We start from the raw sequence: 20,929 nt of genomic DNA, 5'->3' as shown, positions 1-20,929 counted from the left end.
GTAGAAAGAGTCTGGATTACAGTGAGGTGACTTCGAGTAACAGTCCTGCTTCGAACCTCGGTTAGGCAAATGTCCTAATCCTGACGTGTATCCCAGGGAACTCTGTGTCTCCTTCCAAGCCTAAAAATTTGTAATACAATAAAATGTTTCAAAGTTAACATTATTCTGATTTTAGCAGGTTTTCTGAATGGTATATCTCTTTGTAGTGTGGAGGAGAGCAGCCAGCTATTCTTGAAAGAGCAGAATCTCCAAAAGCCAATAAACCATTATCCATTCTTTCATGAAATGCTTATTAAAATGTGCAGGTACTAATCTAAGCCAGGATTTTTTCCCCCTAAAATGGTATCATGCGCAAGTTAACTTTCAGAGTTACTTTCTTTGGTCCACATAAAATTGTGATCAGAGTTGAATTATATTTAGGCACCCAGTGCAGGACATAGCATGTAATACTCTCAAGAAAAGCTTGTTTCCTCCCTCTGGCATATAAAAGAACAACAAAATGAAAAAAGCAATAAGTTAATTACATGGATATCCTTGTATTGAGAAGTAGTTTGACACCAGAATTGCCACCGTCAGTTTTCATTACTGTGTTACAAATCAGAGTAAAATTAAATTTTACTGAGATTTGCAGATCTTATACTCAGAAAAATTATATAAGAGAGAACAAAGCAATTAATATCCCCTGGTCAATTTCAGCCATGATAATCACGTAAGTCGGGTGCTCTCTATTAAGAGAACATCTCTGTAATGTAGATGAAAAGAAAAGAGATTTCTCATGATGATGATGATGAGAATTAGCATTTTTTGAATGCCTACTGTGTGCATCATTCCTAACACTTTGTATATTTTACCTGATTTCAACTGTATCATAGATGACATAATAGCTTAAAGTCCCCTGTGTATTGACTGAATTTTATCATCTACTGCCATTTGATAGGTTCTGTAGATGTCCCAAGTCCATTCTTCATTCACTTTATAAAAAACAAGTTCTTATTTGTGTAATATGCTAAGCACCATAATACATCGAAGAATGAATTAAGCAGAGATCTCCTGGGGAAGTTACCATGGAGCAGAAGAGATAAACTGTTCTGTGTTATCCACATAACAGGATGCAAAATAAAAAGTTCAGTATCAAAGAGATGGATCATAAATGGGAGTAGGAATTCTGGGATGGTTATGGAAAGTTTCCTGCACACATGGAATTTGAAGTCCACCTTCAAGGAGAGCAAGAATTTGTACATGGAGGTGTCAAAAAATTATTTTTAAATCTAAACTTGATGAGGACTTTATTTAGATGGATTATTGCAAAGAGGTAGACTATTGCATGAGGAGGAGGAATGTTGCAATAAGGAGACCATTCTGAGTATAAGATCTGCAAACCTCAGGCAAAAGGAGTTTTTCTTTTACAGGAAGAAGAAAACAAAGCTAGCAAGAACAGAGTGTGTGAAAGTGGTCTGAACAGGAGTGGCATGATGGGACAGCACATCAGAGAAGATTTGACCCTGAGGCCAGCCTCTTCTGTGGCAGGCCTATTAAGGAATGCCTGCATACTGGCTCGTGATGAGGGTAGGGCAAAATTAGAGACCTGAAGGAAGGAGAGAATCTTAACCAAATTATGGCTAACGAGCATTTTGTTCTGGCTTATCAGTGGGGACAGCCGTTTAGCTAATCATTTATGAAGTGAAGAAAGGAATTTGGACGGTCTGTGTCTGGCCTTGTCATAGGTGAACAAAGGAGCATCCATGAGTTTTGCCTAAGTCATAAGGGGGAGGGTGCATTTCTACAGGAAGCTGTTGCCTGGAACAAAAAAGGAGGGGGGAGTTGCTTAAACTTTACTGTTTTCTAGGATCATAGGTCCCGAGTGAAGTTCAAGATTGTCAGGGATGCAGGAATAAAAAATCAGTGAGAACTACCTGATGAATGAGGTATGCATGAGAGGGGTTGCATGTAGTCAGGATGTGAAGATTTTGAAGAAGGATGGTACTAATCAATACTAGTAGTAGCTTTCTGAGTGCCAGGCCCTGTTCTAAGCACCTTATATCTGTCACCTCATTTAAATAAGCCTCACAACCATCCAATGACACAGGTACAATTATTCTCCCATTTTATGGCCAAGGAATTTGAACTCCTCAGAGGGTAAGTGACTTTGTCACACTGCTAGTAAGACCTATAACTGGGGCTGTAAGTCCTAAAGCCCAAGTCTCCCAGGAGCTGGCCCAACCTCTTTTCATTACTTCAAACTCTTCCTTTAACCCAGACAGTGAGGGTTTAAAACTGCTGGAAAAGGGAGAGGGGACATACAGTGATCTTCCACTTTCCAAAAACAATCCACTTTGAGAGAAGTTGTGGGACACAGAAGAAAAAATACAGAAAATGAGAAACTCCAAGTTGGTGGTGGTGCACTGGCAATAGCAGCAGCATATGGAACTGGCCAATAGAAAGGACAGTTAACAGAGTAGGTTCTGGATGCAGAGAATAAAACAAACAAACAAAAAAACTCAGTCAGTCAGGGCAGAAGGAGGCCCACTGCTTTGTGCAATTTGTGTGGGAATGGGGATATGAGTGAAGACCAGGGTCAACTTACTACTGTCATCTTTACAGGCACAGGTTTCCAGGCTTCGTTCCACCATGAATGAGATTAAGGCAGGCTTTAAAGTATGAGCAGTAGGTGGAAAACGGCTGCTACTTTAGTTCTTAAGGGCATTCCTGAGCCATACTCAGTTATCCTCACTAGTACAATTAGCCTTCCAGAATTAAAGACAATTGCTCAATCCAACAGGCATTCAGCTCTCCTTCCCACAACCAGCTATGTATGCATTTATTTCTACTGTTCACAACCACCATAGTTTTTGCTAATGATCATCCTTTGATTCAGTACACTCAGGTTTAATGAGCCAGAGTATATGTAATACATGGTTGAAAATTTTACTGAAAATATTGTTACCTATCTGATATGTAAGGAATTGAACTAAGTTTGTCAAGAGAGCATAGTTTACATAGCAATGCTAATTGCTAACCAACAGAGATTTTATTGGAAATGTAATGGATAAAGAAAATGTGGTCTATATATACAATGGAATATTACTCAGCCATTAGAAACGACGAATACGGGGGCAGCCCGGGTGGCTCAGCGGTTTAGCGCCACCTTCGGCCCAGGATGTGATCTTGGAGACCCGGAATCGAGTCCCGCATCGGGCTCCCTGCATGGAGCCTGCTTCTCCCTCTGCCTGTGTCTCTGTCTCTCTTTCTCTGTGTCTCTCGTGAATAAATAAATTAAAAAAAAAAAAAGAAATGACGAATACTCACCATTTGCTTCGACGTGGATGGAACTGGAAGGTATTATGCTGAGTGAAGTAAGTCAATCGGAGAAGGACAAACATATGGTTTCATTCATTCAGGAATATAAAAAATAGTGAAAGGGATTAAAGGGGAAAGGAGAGAAAATGAGTGGGAAAATATTAGAAATGGTGACAACATGAAAGACTCCTAACTCTGGGAAATGAACAATGGGTAGTGGAAGGAGAGGTGGACAGGGGGATGGGGTGACTGGGTTACCGGCACTGAGGGGGGCACTTGATGGGATGAGCACTGGGTGTTATACTATATGTTGGCAAATCGAACTTCAACAATACATTATATATATAATTATATATATAATATATATTATGTATTATATATATATTAAAAAATAAAAGCAGTTAACCTCTCTTGAGCTCATTCTGTGCCTCTGGACCAATGGTAGGCACATTCACATCCTTACCTCTTTTCATCTTCCCAGGAGTTAGAGGGGATATCTACTTTATGGATGAACAAATTAAATTAAAGTTAACAGAATTTAATCACTATGCCCCAAGAGTCTGTACTTTAATCCTTAGAGTCCAGTTTTGAACCCAGACCTCCTTGATTTTAAAAATCTTTTACATCTTTCCACTCTGAATCAATCACTCACATTTTCAGGCCTGATCAGTAACAGCTCTGCTATTGCTCTGTGACCTTGGGGAAATTATTTAACTACTCTTTGACTTTGTTTCTTAGTCTGAAAAGTGAGGCAATCATATCTTCATCATAGGATCATTTTGAAGATTAAATCAATTAATATGGGTAAGGGATTTAAAAGACCTATATAGCCACCATTTTTATATATGTTAGCTGTGGTTTTTGAAGATAATGACTGAGATGACAATGAAACCATGCTCTCTTTCTCAAAATAGCCAACTCAGTATCTCAGTATGACTTCATGTGCTCTAGCAGTAGGATTGATTATATATGTGTGTATATTCCTTGTTCCACCATACTCTTCTGGCAGTTTAATTTAAATAAAACTACAGAGAACTAGGAGCATTAATATACTCAAAATTGAATTCACATGTAATTTTATGAAACATAAATTGGGAAAATACTTTGTGTATATCTTTAAACTTCTCTGAGTTTATTTTTTTCTTTTTTTTAAGATTTTATTTATTTATTCATAGAGACAGAGAGAGAGAGGCAGAGGGAGAAGCAGGCTCCATTCCATGCAGGGAGCCTGACGTGGGACTCGATCCCAGGTCTCCAGGATCACGCCCTGGGCTGCAGGCGGCGCTAAACCGCTGCGCCACCCGGTCTGCTCTTCTCTGAGTTTCTAAAATAAAATTTATATTTGATCTAAGAGAACAATATGGCATCTTTGACAACTGGGTTTGGGGAAACAAACAAACAAAAAAAGGATTAAAAGAGCCAACATAATATCGAAGAGGAAGACCAAAGCTGATGGGCTGATACTACAGGACTTTAAAATTCATCATAAACTACAGTAATCAAGACACTGTGGTATTGGTGAAAGAATAGACAAATAGATGAATAGAACGGAATAGAGATCCCAGAAATAGACCCAGAGTCAACTGATCTTTGACAAAGGAGCAAAAGCAATACAATGGAGTAAAGTTGGTCTTTTCAACAAATGGTACTGGAACAAGTAGACATCCACAGGCAAAGATGAATCTAGACACAGACCTTATACACTTCACAAAAATGAACTCAAAATGTATCACAAGCATATGTGTAAAAAGCAAACTCCAAAACTCCTAGAAGATAACATTGGAGAAAATCCAGATGACCTTGGATTTGGTGATGACCTTTCAGCTAAAACATCAAAGACATGAACCATGAAAAGAAAGAATTGATAAGCTAGACATCATTAAAATTAAAAGTTTCTCCTCTGAGAAAGATAATATCAAGAGAATAAGAAGAAAAGTCACAAACTAGGGGAAAATATTTGCAAAAGACATGTCTAATAAAGAATTGTTATCTAAAATATACAAAGAACTACTAAAACTCAACAATAAGAAAACAAATAACCTGGTTAAAAGTGGACATGGCCAACAAGCACATGAGAAAATGCTCCGCATCACTTGCCATCAGGGAAATACAAATCAAAACCACAATGAGATACCACCTCACACCAGTGAGAATGGGGAAAATGAACAAGGCAGGAAACCACAAATGTTGGAGAGGATGTGGAGAAAGGGGAACCCTCCTGCACTGTTGGTAGGAATGTGAACTGGTGCAGCCACTCTGGAAAACTGTGTGGAGGTTCCTCAGAGAGTTAAAAATAGACCTGCCCTACGACCCAGCGATTGCACTGCTGGGGATTTACCCCAAAGATACAGATGCAATGAAACGCCTGGACACCTGCACCCCGATGTTTATAGCAGCAATGTCCACGATAGCCAAACTGTGGAAGGAGCCTCGGTGTCCATCGAAAGATGAATGGATAAAGAAGATGTGGTCTATGTATACAATGGAATATTACTCAGCCATTAGAAATGACAAATACCCACCATTTGCTTCGACGTGGATGGAACTGGAGGGTATCATGCTGAGTGAAGTAAGTCAATCGGAGAAGGACAAACATTGTATAGTCTCATTCATTTGGAGAATATAAGAAATAGTGAAAGGGAATAAAAGGGAAAGGAGAAAAAATGATTGGGAAATATGAGAGAGGGAGACAGAACATGAGAGACTCCTAACTCTGGGAAACGAACTAGGGGTGGTGGAAGGGGAGGAGGGTGGGGGGTGGGGGTGACTGGGTGACGGGAACTGAGGGGCACTTGACGGGATGAGCACTGGGTGTTATTCTATATGTTGGCAAATTAAACAGCAATAAAAAATAAATTTATATAAAAAAGTGGACTCAAGGTTTTAACAGACACCACACCAGAGAAGATAAACAGATAACAAGCATATAAAAAGATGTACCACATCAAAGGTCATTAGGGAAATGCAAATTAAAACGAACAGTGAAATACCAATACATATTTATCAGAATGGCCAAAGTCCAGAATAGTAACACTAGATGCTGGCGAGGGTGTGGAGGCACTGGAACTCTCATTGATTACTGATGGGAATGCAAAATGGTACAGCCACTTTGGAAGACAATTGATGATTTCTTACAAAACTAAACATACTCCTATCATGTGATCCAGAAATTGTGCTTCTTGGTATTGACACAGAGGAGATGAAAACTTTTGTCCACATAAAAACTTGTACATTGATCTTATTCTGGCGTTTCTTGTAATTGCCCAAAATCAGAAGCAACCGGAACATTCTTCTGGAGGTGAATGGATAAATAAGCTGTAGAACAGTCAGACAATGGAAAACTATTCAATTCTAAAAAGAAATGAGCCATCAAGCCACAAAAAGACATGGAGGAAATTTAAATGCATATTATTAAATGAAAGAAGCCAGTCTGAAAAGGCTACATACTGTATGATGCCATCTATATGACATTTTGGAAAAGGCAAAACTATGGAGACAGAACAAAAAAAAACAATGGTTGCCAGGATTATGGGTGGGGGAATGAGAGATGAATAGACAGAGCACAGGAGATTTAGGGCAGTGAATATACTCTATATGATACTATGGCATACATTTGTACAAACCCATGGGGTGTAGAACACCAAGAGTAAAACCTGAGGTACACTATGGACTTTGGGTGATTGTGATGTGTCAGTGTAGACTCATCAGCTGTAACAAATGAGCAGCTCTGCTTGGGGGATCCTGATGATGGGGGAGCTGTGCATGTGGAGGGGCAGAAAGGTGTATGGGAAATCTCTGTACCTTCCCTTCAATTTTTCTGTAAACCTAAAACTACTCTTAAAAAATATCTTTTATAACAACATAAGTAAAGAATTTGCACATCATTGCCCTCATATGAAGAATCAGAATTGCTAAAACATAAGAAATATTTACCCATATTTCCCATTTGTATGGAACATAGAGTTGCTAACACCGCCTTGACTTACGTGCTCCCTATGGTGCTTGAGCTCCATGGAGCCTGAGTAGAACCTGAATTTTCTTGTCTAATATATATGTTGGTAGGCATGAACTGGGATAAGAGATCAAACAGGTCAACAAAGTAACAGGGAAAGGACAAAAGTACAAAAATAAGGTTCTTTCCTAGAGATTCAAATCTGGATTGAAGTACAAGTTATGGAAGGTTGTGGTGTGTCTGAATATTGATAGTAATGCTCACTTGCTTCCACACAGGCTTTAAATAGCTGTTGGAGTTTCTGACAACTTCATGCTCTGGTGAGTCAGTGTTTGCAGATAATTCAGGCTGAGTTTACAGGTTTGCAGCAGAGATTGCATAAGATATTGTGAAAATCGTATTGAAAATGATCTTAAATAGTTTATTTTATTTTATTCTGAGTTCAGTTCAAGTGTAGAAATTGTCATAGTTATAAAGGTCCATGGTGAGACCTTTCCATCACTGCTCAGAACTGATTAGCCTGTTACACACACACATACCCTCCCATCTCATTCATCCATCAACAAGTCCTCAGTTATCCACTGTCACTTTTATAAGCATGCATGCATACACTCACGCACTCATAATCCCAGATACAAGCCCTTATTGTTTTAAAGTACTTTTGCTTCCCAGAACTATGAAGATCATGCAGCAGGTAGACAGGCAGATCTTCTGATGCTCAGATTTGGCTATTTTCATCATTGATGTACTTCAGTAAGAACAGATCTCAGAGAATTAAGCATCTTAAATCTGAAAGGTTAAACTAGAGATGCCTCGTGACTCAGTGGTTGAGAATCTGTCTTTGGCTCAGGCAGTGATCCCGGGGTCCTGGAATTGAGGCCCACATCAGGCTCCCCACAGGAAGCCTGCTTCTCCCTCTGCCTATGTCTCTGCCTCTCTCTCCCTCTCTCTTTCTGTGTCTCTCATGAATAAATAAATAAATAAAATCATAAATAAAATCATAAATGAATAAAATAAATCTAAATAGTTAAACTAAATCCATTTAGAAGTTCCGCTTTGTCCTCTATATAGCTATGACTTCTGTCTCTTGCTGCCTTGAAGCTGATTATAAAAGAGCAAATAGTGACCTCCCTCTAGTCCATGCAGGCTAGAAAAAGACCTCACAAACTACTGATTTTTGCTTTGTTGAAAAGAAAGCATTTCCATTCTAGAACACAAAATGAGTGAAAAAGATCTAAGACTCTTTCAGGACTATACTGATTTCTTCTGTATTTCTGAAACAAAGAAATAACTAAGATATAATTTACACAACTCCAGGCCTGAAGAAACAGGCTCCTATGTGTTAAGACTGGGGCATCTTTCTGCTGCCTCTTCACCTGCCTCAAAACCATTCTCCACATGGTGAAAAACAGATGCTTCAAAAGTACCAGTGGCTCACTCCACATTACTCAAAGGATAAAGTCCCAGATCCTTAGCTGGTTTGTCAAACCATCAACCATTAGTCCTCACTCACCTCACACCCCCCGCCACCATCCATTTGCCATATTATACTTTACCATCCAGCAAAACTGTTTTTTTTTTATTATATCAAGGAGTATTCCTTCTGCCCAGATCACTGTCCACCCTCACCATATACATTCACTTGATTGACTCCAGTGCTTTCCTCAGGTCTAATGTATACCTTGAAGGTGAAGTCTTCTTTAGTCCCCAAAATAAGTATGTGTTCTCATAGTGTCAAGACACGTCTGTTTCACACACTTTTATAGTCATATATTTCAAGTTGCGTTTCTCAGATGTTCGGCGTGCATAGGAATTAAAAGGAGATCATGTAAAAATGCAAATTCTGAGTGAGTGCTGCAGGGCCCAGAGCACACACCGAGTAGCAAGGACTTAGAGCCTGTGTGCCTCTCTGGACCTGAGGACAGGATCCTCAGAGCCTCCCACACAGCAGTCCCTGAATTAACAGTCACTGAATGAATTTAAAAAGCGATAGAATCTTGACAATATAACATTTTCATTTTAAAATACAAGCAGTGCTTACAAATAACCATTTGAGAAGAACTTTGTTAACTTCCTTCCTCCTTCTGTATCTTGGTATTTCCATCTGTTCTTTCTGTCTCTTTGCCTCAAAGTTCACTGGTATCTGTAATTTCTACCCAATCCCCTCCTTTTCCTCTATTCCTTTTACACCCTGGAGGCATTTTCAATGCTAGCACTTCTGAAAATAAAAAGCAAAGGAAGCCAGGGAGGAGAGATGAAGAAAAAAGAAACTGTTCTCTTCTTCACATATCAGTTGAGTTACTTTCTTGTTTCTCTAAATCTAACCTCCTTGGACCCCATCAGACTATTCATCAAAGAATCCCAAACACATCCCTAGACTCCACTTTAGTGTTGTAATGCTCAAAAAATGTTGTCTGTATGTTCCTCAGAAATGGAAATGAACCTTATATCAGTCATTTATTTACACAAAGACTTGTCTTTTACCATCTAAGTAAAGATTAGACACATGTAGTCATTTTGTTCCAAATATTTATAGTTGAGTGTATTGTGAAGATGGAATAGTGAAAATAACACAAACTCCCCATGGTCCCCTTACCACCCTTATGCCCAGCCCTTGTCTCAAATACAAAAAATAAACAGTGTTAGAGAGCGGGTGCTGTGGAGCAGTCCTTTGTGGAGCAAAGGAGGAAATTGGTGAAAACATTTTATAAGATAATGATTTTCTTACTGGATGGATCACCTTTAAGAAGTATAGGCACTGCTCTTCTCCATTAGGGTTCGATCTGTTTCCAAGCAGACAAAAACCATCAAGTAAAACAGTTTCAGGGAGACAGTGTGTACTCGGAAACCTCAGACACATGTGGTTTTAGGAAACCACAGATTGACTTTTCTACTAGAACATACAAATTTTTGTTAGGCTTAAACTTTATTTAATGTCCAAAGGGACAATATAAGGAAGAAGGTTAATTAGTCTGTATTTCTGTATAAAATTTATTGTATGACTTACAGAGTGCTCTTGCACGTGCTCTCGCGCTCTCTCTCTCCCCCGATAGATGATAGATAGATGATAGATAGATAGATAATAGATAGATCTATATATATGATGTAGTCTGTGTCTACATAAGTAAAATGTCTATTTGTATATATATCTAATTCATACCTTCCATGTTTGCATTTCATGTATATATGTATGTGTATATGTATATACTCTATATTTTCATTTCTTGACAGCTAAGGTAGGAAAGAGATCAGAAGAGAAACTCTTGGTAAATGTGTGGATTTGTCCACTAACAAGATGTTAGACATATAAATTTGTTACTAAAAGTGCCTTCTCCCCAAAAACAAAGAGAATAGAACAATTATACTAGGGTGTGAATTCTAGCAAATTAAGAGAAATATCTGCATGATCTATGTTTCTAATTATCTGACAGAGTGCTGTTAATAACTTTTCTGGAAGCCACAAACACAGCAGTAGCACTTAATTATGATGCAGTCTTAAAATATAACACAATGCACTTTTTCTATGGCCTTCAAGATCACATTGGCAGCAGAGCCTACCATAATGAACTGTCCTGAAGCCTTGAGATGCTGTTTTCAGCAATTTCACATTTAAGTATTCAGATTTTACAGTGTGTGAAGTCTGACTTGAATGTGCTCCGCCACAGTAACTTCAAAATATTCACATTTTCCTTTTCTCAATTTAAAGCCATGTTATTTTTAAAAAGCATGCAGAATATTGCAAATAAAGAGCTATAGTGAGCTAAGAACTAGATAGAACCCCCAAATTCTTCAAGATATGCTAACGATTATTTTGTCCAGTCAATTTAATTTTGCTGCAGCACACACATAAAGAAAGATATTTCACACTCCCCATGGTTCTCAGTGGTGAACATACACCAGCCCATAATTCTCAGCACACAATTATTCAGTTATCTACTTGGAAACAAGAAAATTCATTCCTTGTCATTTGATATTTTGTTTCACATCATGTAAGCATATGTCTAAAGGATTAATAAAATTATAAATTATATATTTGATGACTAAACAGGAGAAAATCTCTTAAACACTCTTACATTTTCTGTAATTTTCTTCATTTTACAAATATTATACCCCTTTTGCTACTTCTTTTATCTTAATTAGAAAAAGTAATTGGGCCACCTAGGTAGCTTAGTCTGTCAACCAGTGGACCAGCAGACCCTTGATTTCAGCTCAGATCATGATCTCAGGGTCTTGAGATCGAACCCCGAGTCAGGTTCGATGCTGGGAGCAGAGCCTACTTAAGTTTCTCTCTCTCTCTCTCTCTCTCTCTCTCCCTCTCCCTCTGCACACCCTCCTCCATTATCTCTCCCTCTCTAAAAAAACTAAAGGGTAGCAAAAGGGTTTGATGGATAAGAAAAAGAGAAGAAAAGGAAAAGTTAAGTCTTCCTAATAAGGAATATTATGCTGAATACTAACTACCGCAATAAATCATCATTCCTGGGAATTAGAAGGAGCCCCCTTAAATGTGCATATGCTATTTTTTAAAGTTTAAAATATTTTACTTGCAATTTTAATTCACCAATATCCTGTGTCCCTTTTTAAAAATTATAGGAGACATTTTTACCCCTCAGGTTAATGCACTTAGCTGCTCTTTTTGGAGTCACTCTGGGGTGTTGCATTAATTTAGCTGTAGGATAACAATAAAAAGTCATTTTAGTAAACCACAAATTAACTTAGGGGCCTTGTAAATGAAAGCACTTTTCAGAGTGCTTAGTGACCAAAACAGCCTTAATGTTCCCTCAGCTTAGCTAACTGTAGACAGATTTCTTCATCATTATAGGCTCCCCACCTCCATGTTCTTAGAGCTTTAACTTTGGAAAACTTGAAAATGTCCAATCATTCCTTCCCCTTTGAGGTATAAATCATCTCACAGGCTCTTGCCAGTTTTACATCTCAGAGACATCTTTCTCAGAGACTTGGGAGCCTTTCCTTTGATGTGGAATCATCAAGAGAGCTAAGGTGTTCTCTCTCTAGTCTCTCTGGGAGAGTAGGAGTCTAACTTTGATAAGTGTCAATTAGCAAACACACATAACCTAATCATACTGACAAATCCCCTCCCCCAGTGTCCTCCAGTACTTTTCTACTAGCTCATCCCACTGCTTAAAATCTCTCTCACTTTTTGTTTTAGTGGAGTTGAGTTCTCTCTCTCTCCCCTACTACAGTGGCCTTTCATAAACTCTTCCTTGCCTGTTTGATTTTGCCTGGTACAGTTTTTCTAGGAAATTATTTAGACCTCAAGTTTACTGTAAAGGAATCTGGATTGATGTAAATAGATTTTTTAAAGGATTGTAATGAATATTCTAAGGCACAGAAATACCTTATCCACCTGCAATTACTAGGTCTTACCTTTTTAAGCCATACTACATTTTTTGCCTACTTTTATCATTCATGGTGGAAATATTCCTAAAATGTAATAAACCTATTTTTTCTCAAAATAAAGAAAACTTTGTTTCTCAACGTGAAAATAGTTCTGTTTATGTTGTGTGCATGTGTGATTAAACAATACTGCACATGTAGAAAATTCAAATACTGGAAACCATAGTTTAAAGCAGTGTTTTCCAATCTTTATAGAAAGGTTCAGATTTTAACTGCTCCCCCCAAGAGATTTTAAAATGATGGATATATGGTATATCTGTTTATATGCTGTGGCTTTTGGAATGCCATAAACCATTGTAATAGCCAAGATTTGTTTTCCCCTCAGGAACTAATTTCTGCTCTCATGGGGTGACAGTACTTACTGAAAATGAATAGATTAAAGCACAAAATAAAGATCACCTAAAATCCCACACCACAGAGGTGACTACCATTTACATTTAGACAAATATCCTTTCATATATCTTGTTAATAATGTTTCATGTGCTTTCTTTTATCCATTCGTGTACATTAATAACATAATGTGGGCATATTTCCATATTAATACGAATAGACTTCATCCTTTTCAAGTATATACTTAAGTGTAAGGATATACTGATTAATTGATTAATCAATTCAATTTCCTGTGACATACCTTCTTTCTTTTTCTATTTTGTATTTTAAATAACACTAGGAAGAATATCATGCCATATCATATTTGCAAATTTGATATGATTTTTTTTGTAGAAGATTGCATTTGGTAACTTTACATAGAAAAATATAAACACAAGGCAAGTAAAACATACATTTGATACCAAGATGTCTCAATCAACCAAGCTACTATAAAAGTGCATAAAGATAACGTATTCTTATAATGTATCCTAGATTTACAACGTTCCTTTAATTTGGGTGTAATAGTTTAGATGGGTGCAGAAAACAAGATTAGAATTACATGTAGAGTTTGTATTATCTATGTCATAAGGAAATAGTAGATAAAAGCTTCATATTTAAAAACAGAATATATTGTCTTGCTTATATAGTAAACCATTGCTCTACTGCTCGTCTTTCTACCCAAATTGTTATTTGGGTGGGAGCACATCTATCTATAACGTCTATTTGTAAAACTTCAGACTTTGTTTCTACCCATATGTAACCATATGAAAATAGGTTATCATGTAAGGTAAGTAATTGAATTTCTAATTTTCTAAGCTCACTGTTTAATGTGAATTCATACCTTCCACTTGCCAGTTTTAAACTTAAATATATACTTTCATTTTGTAAAACTAAAATAACCCTCGGAGAAGATGTAAGCAACCAAATGCAGATGGAAGTTGTTTTGTGCTTTTCTTGTGTAGTGTTTATTCTGCTTTCACCTTGTTATCTACAAAACATGGAAGTGCCTGATGTGATATCTTTAGAAATAATTTCTCGAAGTGTAATTTCTGGATAAAAAGGCATATCTATTTAATTTTTTAAATAAAATTTCAAACTGTCTCCTAAAAAGTCTTTACAAATTTATATGCCTTCATATTTTGCGTGAGAATACCTATTTACAACACTGGGTATTACCAATTTTTAAAATCTTGGCAAAACTTATAAAGACAAAGTGAACCCCCAATATTCTTTTAATTTTATATTATTTAATAGCTAATTTGGTTGAGTTTTTCAATGAGAATATTGACTATTTGTCCTTTTTAAAGACAAATAATTTTAATTTATCTGAGAGAAAGAGAGAGAGAAGGACTAGAGGCAGAGGGAGGAGAGAAGCTTCCTTCCTGCTGAGCACAGAACCCTGATGTGGGACTTGATCTAAGGATCCTGAGATCCTAAACTAAGCTGAAACAAGAATCTGATGCTCAACCAACTAAGCCATCCAGGCACCCTGACTCTCTAAAAATTCACTGTATTTTAAAAAGAGATTTCCGTGATCTTGTAACATTCAGCAATTTTTTTCTATTTTCTCTTTTTTTATTCCTTATTAAACATAATTGTCCAGAATATAATCATCATGTATAATAATTTAATATATTTTTACAGTTATGCTTATGGGACCTCTGTAGAGCTCTGTGCCCTTTCATTTCACAAATGATTTTGATTTCTTCTATATTTACTCTTACATATAAATAAAGTTTATGACAACTATAGATACATTAGTGTGTATATGACTGTGTATATGAGCTTACTATTTATATGTGATATGATTCTTAAAATATATTTTAAAATTTTATGGAGAGGTATTTGGAAAAAATAACATTTAAAGTAATTACAGAACTTTCATTATCACAGGTAAGATAATATTTTTATACTTAAGGAGAACTTGAACATTCTAATATACTTTTTCATACTGAAATTTGGAGACTTCTCAATTCCCTTCCCTCCTTAATCACTTTTTCTATGTAGACTAGGCTTTGAACTGACATATTTGATTTTTTCATCCTTATCTCTTTATCTTTATCATATTAATATGTACATTCCTGTGGTTCCAGTTAGGCTCATTTCAATTCTTTTTAGGCTGGTCATGTGAAACAGCAATACCTGTTTTCATAGTGGGCACATTATTTTGTGCCAACTATTGTCTATTTCTCTAAATTCATTCATGAGAGTTGTTACTGATACAGTTTAATCCTCTGCTCATGTAAATTCTGATGCTTCCTCAATATTTTGTATATGGTAATCCATATCTGGAAAAAAATTAAAGCCAAGAATTGTGCTTTGTTTTTTTTTTGAGAATTATCTACATAACTCAACAGTATTTTATTAAACCTTATGAGGAATGGAGTACTGTTGCATGTTACAACATAGATAAACCTTAAAAGCAGCATGCTAAGTGAAAAAAGCAAGTCACAAAAGACCAGCTATTATATGATACTATTTATATGAAATATACAGAGTAGGCAAATCTATAGAGACAGAAAATTGATTAGTGATTGCTAGGAAAAAGTGAGTAGGAGAAGATTTAAGAGGTACTCATTAATTATTACTTTAATTTATATGTTAGGTCCCTGAATGCATTTGGTCTTCTACTCAGAATCACATAACATAAAATTCACTCTTTTAACCAATGTAAAGTGTATAATTTAGTGGATTTTAGTATACAGTAGTCCCCCTCTTATCAATGGGGGAACACATTCCAATGCCCCCTGTGGATATATGAAACAGTGGATAGTACCAAATTTTATATGTACTGTTTTTTTCTTATAAATACATACCTTTGATAAAGTTTAATTTATAACTGAGGCACAGTACAAGACTAACAATAACTAATAATAGAAAAGAACTATTATAATAACAATATACTGCAATAAGGGAATGTAAATCACCTCTGTCTCAAAGTATCTTATTATAGTGTACTCACCCTTCATCTTGTGATGATGTGAAATTATACAATGCCTACGTGATGAGTTGAAGTGAGGTGACTGATGTAAGCACTGTGACGTAGCATTAGGCTACTAGTGACCTTCTGACAATATGTCAGGAAAATCATCTGCTTCCAGAGAGCACTTGACCAGGGGTAACTGAGATCCCCAAAAGTGAAACCACAGGTAAGTGGTTGGGGGGGCTACTGTATTCACAATGTCATGCAACCATAATCATTGTCTAGTTCCAGAACATTTCCATTACTCCAAAAATAAACCCCATACCTCCCAATTCCACCCTACTATTTTCTATCAACCACTAATCTACTTCCTGTCTCTATGGATTTGCCTGTTCATAGAATCTTACAAGAGGTGGTCTTTTGTCACTATTTTCTTTCACTTAGCATGTTTTGAAAGTTCATCCTTGTTGGAGCATGTAGCAGTACTCCATGTCTTTTTATGACTAAGCAATATTCCATTCCAACAATGTAATATGTATTGTTTATCCCTTCATCATTTGATGTACATTTGGGTTGTTTCTACTGTTTCACTATTATGAATAACGCTTCTGTGAACATTAGTGTACAAGTTTTTGTGTAAACGTGTTTTGAATTCATTTAGGTATATACCTAGTAGTGAAATTGCTGAGTCATAGGTATCTCTGTTTAACTTTTTGAGGAAGTACAAACTGTTTTTCCCAACAGTTGTACCACTTCACATTCAGATACTGCAAACCATATGTTTACAGTGTGTAAGGGCTCCAGTTTTTTAACATCTTCACCAACTTGTTGTTTTCTCTTTTTTAAAATTTCAGCCATCCTGGTGAGTGTAAAGTGGTATCACATTATTATTTTCTGCATTTGTTTTTGAATTACTCGATATAAGTGCGTGTGTGGTTTTATAAGTGGAATCGATATCAAAGTTATATGACCATCTTGATGCATGCTATGTATCTTGTGGCATACTACAAGGAGTTGACGATTGATCTATATTTTATTTATAAAAGAAAAACAACATTCTGATAAAGGGTCTGATTATATGTCCTATGCTTTAACCTAAGTCACATTACAGCTAATCATTTCAACCCCTGAAAGTCTGCCTTTATTAAATTTGCAAAAATAGCTTTAAAAGAATTGTGTTAATAGATTTCTATGTTAATGGACTGGCTACTCTGGCTTTTCCGCCTACTATCTATAGTGCCCAGAAAAGGGGGCACTCTAAATCATACTTCTTTATAAACTTTCTTGACCTGAAATTCCATTAGTGGGAGGAAAAAAGCAGCTTCTCATTGAAAAATATATTTATATAATACTAATATATAAACCATCCTTTCAGGGTAAGTTAAACTCCTCTAGAAATTTCATTAATTCAAAAGAAAAAGAAAAGAAATTTCATTAATTCTATTAGACTGATAGTTATTACAATAAATATATCCTCATGAAACATTTTGCTTCCCTGGAGGCAAGAGAATAAAAAAGATAAAATTACTTAAAACAATATGGGGAAAGGGGAGAAAGAAACTAACACTAACAGTATATAGGTTTTAGATTTTCTTTCATTTGGGTTTTATTTTGATGATTTCAATCTCTTTTCAAAACTGATGTTCAAAATGATTTTAGCTTTAATGACAAAGGTGAAATTCTTACAAGTATCTTCCTAGGAATTCTCATACTGGGACATTTGAAAAAGTTTTTCTTTTACTAGGTACAGTGATCTTGCACATATTCTCATTCAAGCCTGGGAAGCAGTTACGGGCAAACTAGTAACTGACAAAATTTGTGAGGACTTCTGAAGAAAAAAATGGAGAAGAATGCAAATATCTTACAAGAATATGTATACCCCTCTTTACTTACTCATTTGTGTGGAGACAAGACCCAAAAGGTGATGGATAGGAGCAGAAACCTCCCCTTCTGCTTGATAAGTCCAGACAGAGAGCTATCTTTTAGGGATGGCTAATTTTGTTTTTATTTCTGATAGATGAAGACTTAAGCTCCTTGAAAGTGAAATTAAAATTTCCTGGAGTGACTGAAGGCAAAATCATTAATTAAAGACAGCTAACAAAGAAAATATACAGCCTACCCTGTAAAGGCCCCAAATGAGATCTTAGCTACTATACTACTATTTTAAGATACTATGGTATTTAAAGTTACTTCTGTGTTGCACTAATTTAATAAAATGTGTTATGTGCATTACATAATTATTAAAGATTCTTGCTTTCAGTTTTGATATCTTTCATGATAGTGATCTATACTATGTAATTTGTGCAAAAATTCCTCCTGGCAGCAAGCAAAACGTTTCACGGTGAAATTTTAAGGTATATATAAATATATTAAAATTTGCATCTGAAAATACAAAGTTTTTAAGTAACAGCATATATAAGAATTGTTTTTTTTCTGTATTCTTTACTATGTGAGCAGGCATTATTTTATAATGCCTGCTTTTTATAAATTATATAAATCCTAGGGTGCCTCCCCAACCCCAAATCATAACAAAAATCTTAAGTTTCACAATTCCAGATTTAGTTATTTATTCAGTTAAGTTTAATAATACATAGTTACTAATCATTACTGTTGAGACTGATTTGTATCAAAAAAGTGCAAAATGAGGACACAGTTCCAATATGCACCAGTTGCCATTAGTACAGCACAATCATGTTATCTGCAGATAGGGACAGTTTTATTTCTTCCTTTCCAATCTATGTGCACTGTGTTGAATAGGAGTGGTGAGACCAGACATCCTTTCCTTGTTCCAGATTTTAATTTATTTTTTAAAGATTTTATTTATTTATTCATGAGGGAGAGAGAGAGAGAGAGAGAGAGAGAGAGAGAGAGAGAGGGGCAGAGAAGAAGCAGGCTCCATGCAGGGAGCCTGATGTGGGACTCGATCCCAGGACTCCAGGATCACGCCCTGGGCTGAAGGCAGGTACTAAACTGCTGAGCCACCCGGGAATCCCACCTTGTTCCAGATTTTAGAAGGAAATCATTCAGTTCACTCAGTCTTTTAAGATTAAGTGTAATGCTTGCTGCAGATTTTTGTAGATGCTCATTATCAGGTTGAAGGTACTCCTCTCTATCTCTCTATTCTTGTTTTTCTAAAAGTTCTTATCAGGAATGAGTGTTGAGTTTTGTTAAATTATTTTTCTGCATCAGATAATATGATCATGTTTTTTTTATTAGTTTGTTAATATAGTGGGCTAAATTGGCTACTTTTTGAATAGCGTACCAGCCTTGAAAATAAACTCCACTGTATCATGGTATAAGTATTTTTATGTATCACTGAATTCTACTTGCTAATATTTTATAAAATTGTTTTGTGTAGAGTTCATAAGGGATATTCGATAAGGGATAATCTTAATCGTATTCCATCCTCTTCTATTTTGGGGAAGAAGTTGTATAGAATTGGTGCTAATGCTTTTTTTAATGTTTGGTAGAATTCTCTAGTGAAATCACCTGGACATGAAGATTTCTTTTTTGAAAGGATTTTAATTTTGAATTCAGTTTCCTTAGTAGTTATAGAACTACTCAAATTAGCAATTTCACTTTGGATAAGTTGTGACATTTTCTGTTTTTTGAAGAATTGGTACGCTTCATTTAAATTGACAAATTAAAATATATAGAATTATTTTTTTATTATTCTTTTGATGTTTGGAGGGTTTGTAGTAGTTGTGATGGTTTCATTATTGATAATAATTTGTGTTGTCTTTTTCATTATCAGTCTTGTTAGAAGTTTGGCAGTTTTATTGCACTTTCCATAGAACACTGATTTTCTCAATTGCTTTTCTGTTTCAATTTCATTGATATTTGCCTTTGTCTTTATTGTTTTGTTCGTTCAGCTTGCTCCAGGTTCATTTTGATATGTTTCTAGATTCTTCAGGAGGGAACTTATTGATTTGATATTTCTCCCCTTTTTTTAAAATACTATTTACTCAAAAGAATGAGAGTGTGGGAGCAGGAGCAGAGGGAGAGGGATAAGCAGACTCTGTGCTGAGTGTAGAGCCTGACGCAGGGCTCCATCTCAGGACCCTGAGATCATGACCTGAGCTGAAACCAAGAGTTGGGACACTAAAGTGACTGTGCCACCCAGGCACCCTGATTTCTTCCCTTTTCTAACATAAGCATTTAATGCCTTCAGATTTCCTCTTAGCACTTGGTTTGGCTTCATCTCATAAATTTTTTGTAAGTTATGTTTTCATTTTTATTTAGTTCAATGTATTTTTTTAAGTTTTTATTTAAATTCCAGTTAGTTAACAAACAGTATGATATTAGGTTCAGGTGTACAATACAATGATTCAACACTACCCTACAATTAGTCATCACAACAATTGCACTCCTTAATCCCCATCACCTATTTAACCTATCCCCCCACCAATGTCACCTCTAGTTCAACGTATTTTTGATATTTATTGAGCCTTGTTATTTGATCTTTGGACTATGTAGTAGCATATTGTGTAGTTTCCAAATGTTAGTAGTTTTCCTTTATTTTTCTGTTGTTTTTATTTTGCTTCTATGGTGGGCAGAGAACACACTTTGTAAGATGAGAGTTTTTTTAAATTTGCTGAAGTTTGTTTTATGGTCCAAGATATGGTCATTCTTGGTATATGTCCCATGGGAACTTAAAAGTATAGGTCTTCTGATACTTTGTGTACATTATTCTATAAATGATGAGTACACACCATTGATTGGTGGTGCTCTACAAAGTCAGCAGATTTGAATCTCTTGAAGAATCTAACCCTACATTCAGTTAGTGCTTAGTAAGGGTTTGTTGAATTCCACAGACCTGCTGTGCTAGTATCCTTATTCCTGTCATCTGTTATCTCCTACAATTTCCAAGGGAAAGGCAAATAGCTGAAAATAGCACCCTACCATGGGGTTTTATTAGGCAGGCTATAGTGATAATGCTGCATGACAACCCAAAAGCATAGTTTGCCATACCA

General features: G+C 36.1%; 1 protein-coding gene and 2 non-coding genes across 3 annotated transcripts in view; 1 reads left to right on the top strand and 2 right to left on the bottom strand.

The window, feature by feature from the left end:
* Positions 1-20,929, top strand: part of IL1RAPL1 (interleukin 1 receptor accessory protein like 1) — a 1,264,416-nt gene that overhangs the window by 731,770 nt on the left and 511,717 nt on the right. The window lies entirely within an intron of this gene.
* LOC144309321 (small nucleolar RNA U2-30) lies at positions 7,687-7,756 on the bottom strand. Its single transcript, XR_013375364.1, has one exon. It is a non-coding gene; the product is annotated as a small nucleolar RNA U2-30 (small nucleolar RNA).
* Positions 7,916-7,995, bottom strand: LOC144309322 (small nucleolar RNA U2-19). The gene has a single exon (XR_013375365.1). It is a non-coding gene; the product is annotated as a small nucleolar RNA U2-19 (small nucleolar RNA).

Source organism: Canis aureus, chromosome X (genome assembly GCF_053574225.1).
Source record: "Canis aureus isolate CA01 chromosome X, VMU_Caureus_v.1.0, whole genome shotgun sequence".
Classification (NCBI taxonomy): Eukaryota; Metazoa; Chordata; class Mammalia; order Carnivora; family Canidae; genus Canis; species Canis aureus.
The sequence above is the reverse complement of the archived record's forward strand: the minus strand, read 5'-3'. Positions and strand labels throughout refer to the sequence as shown.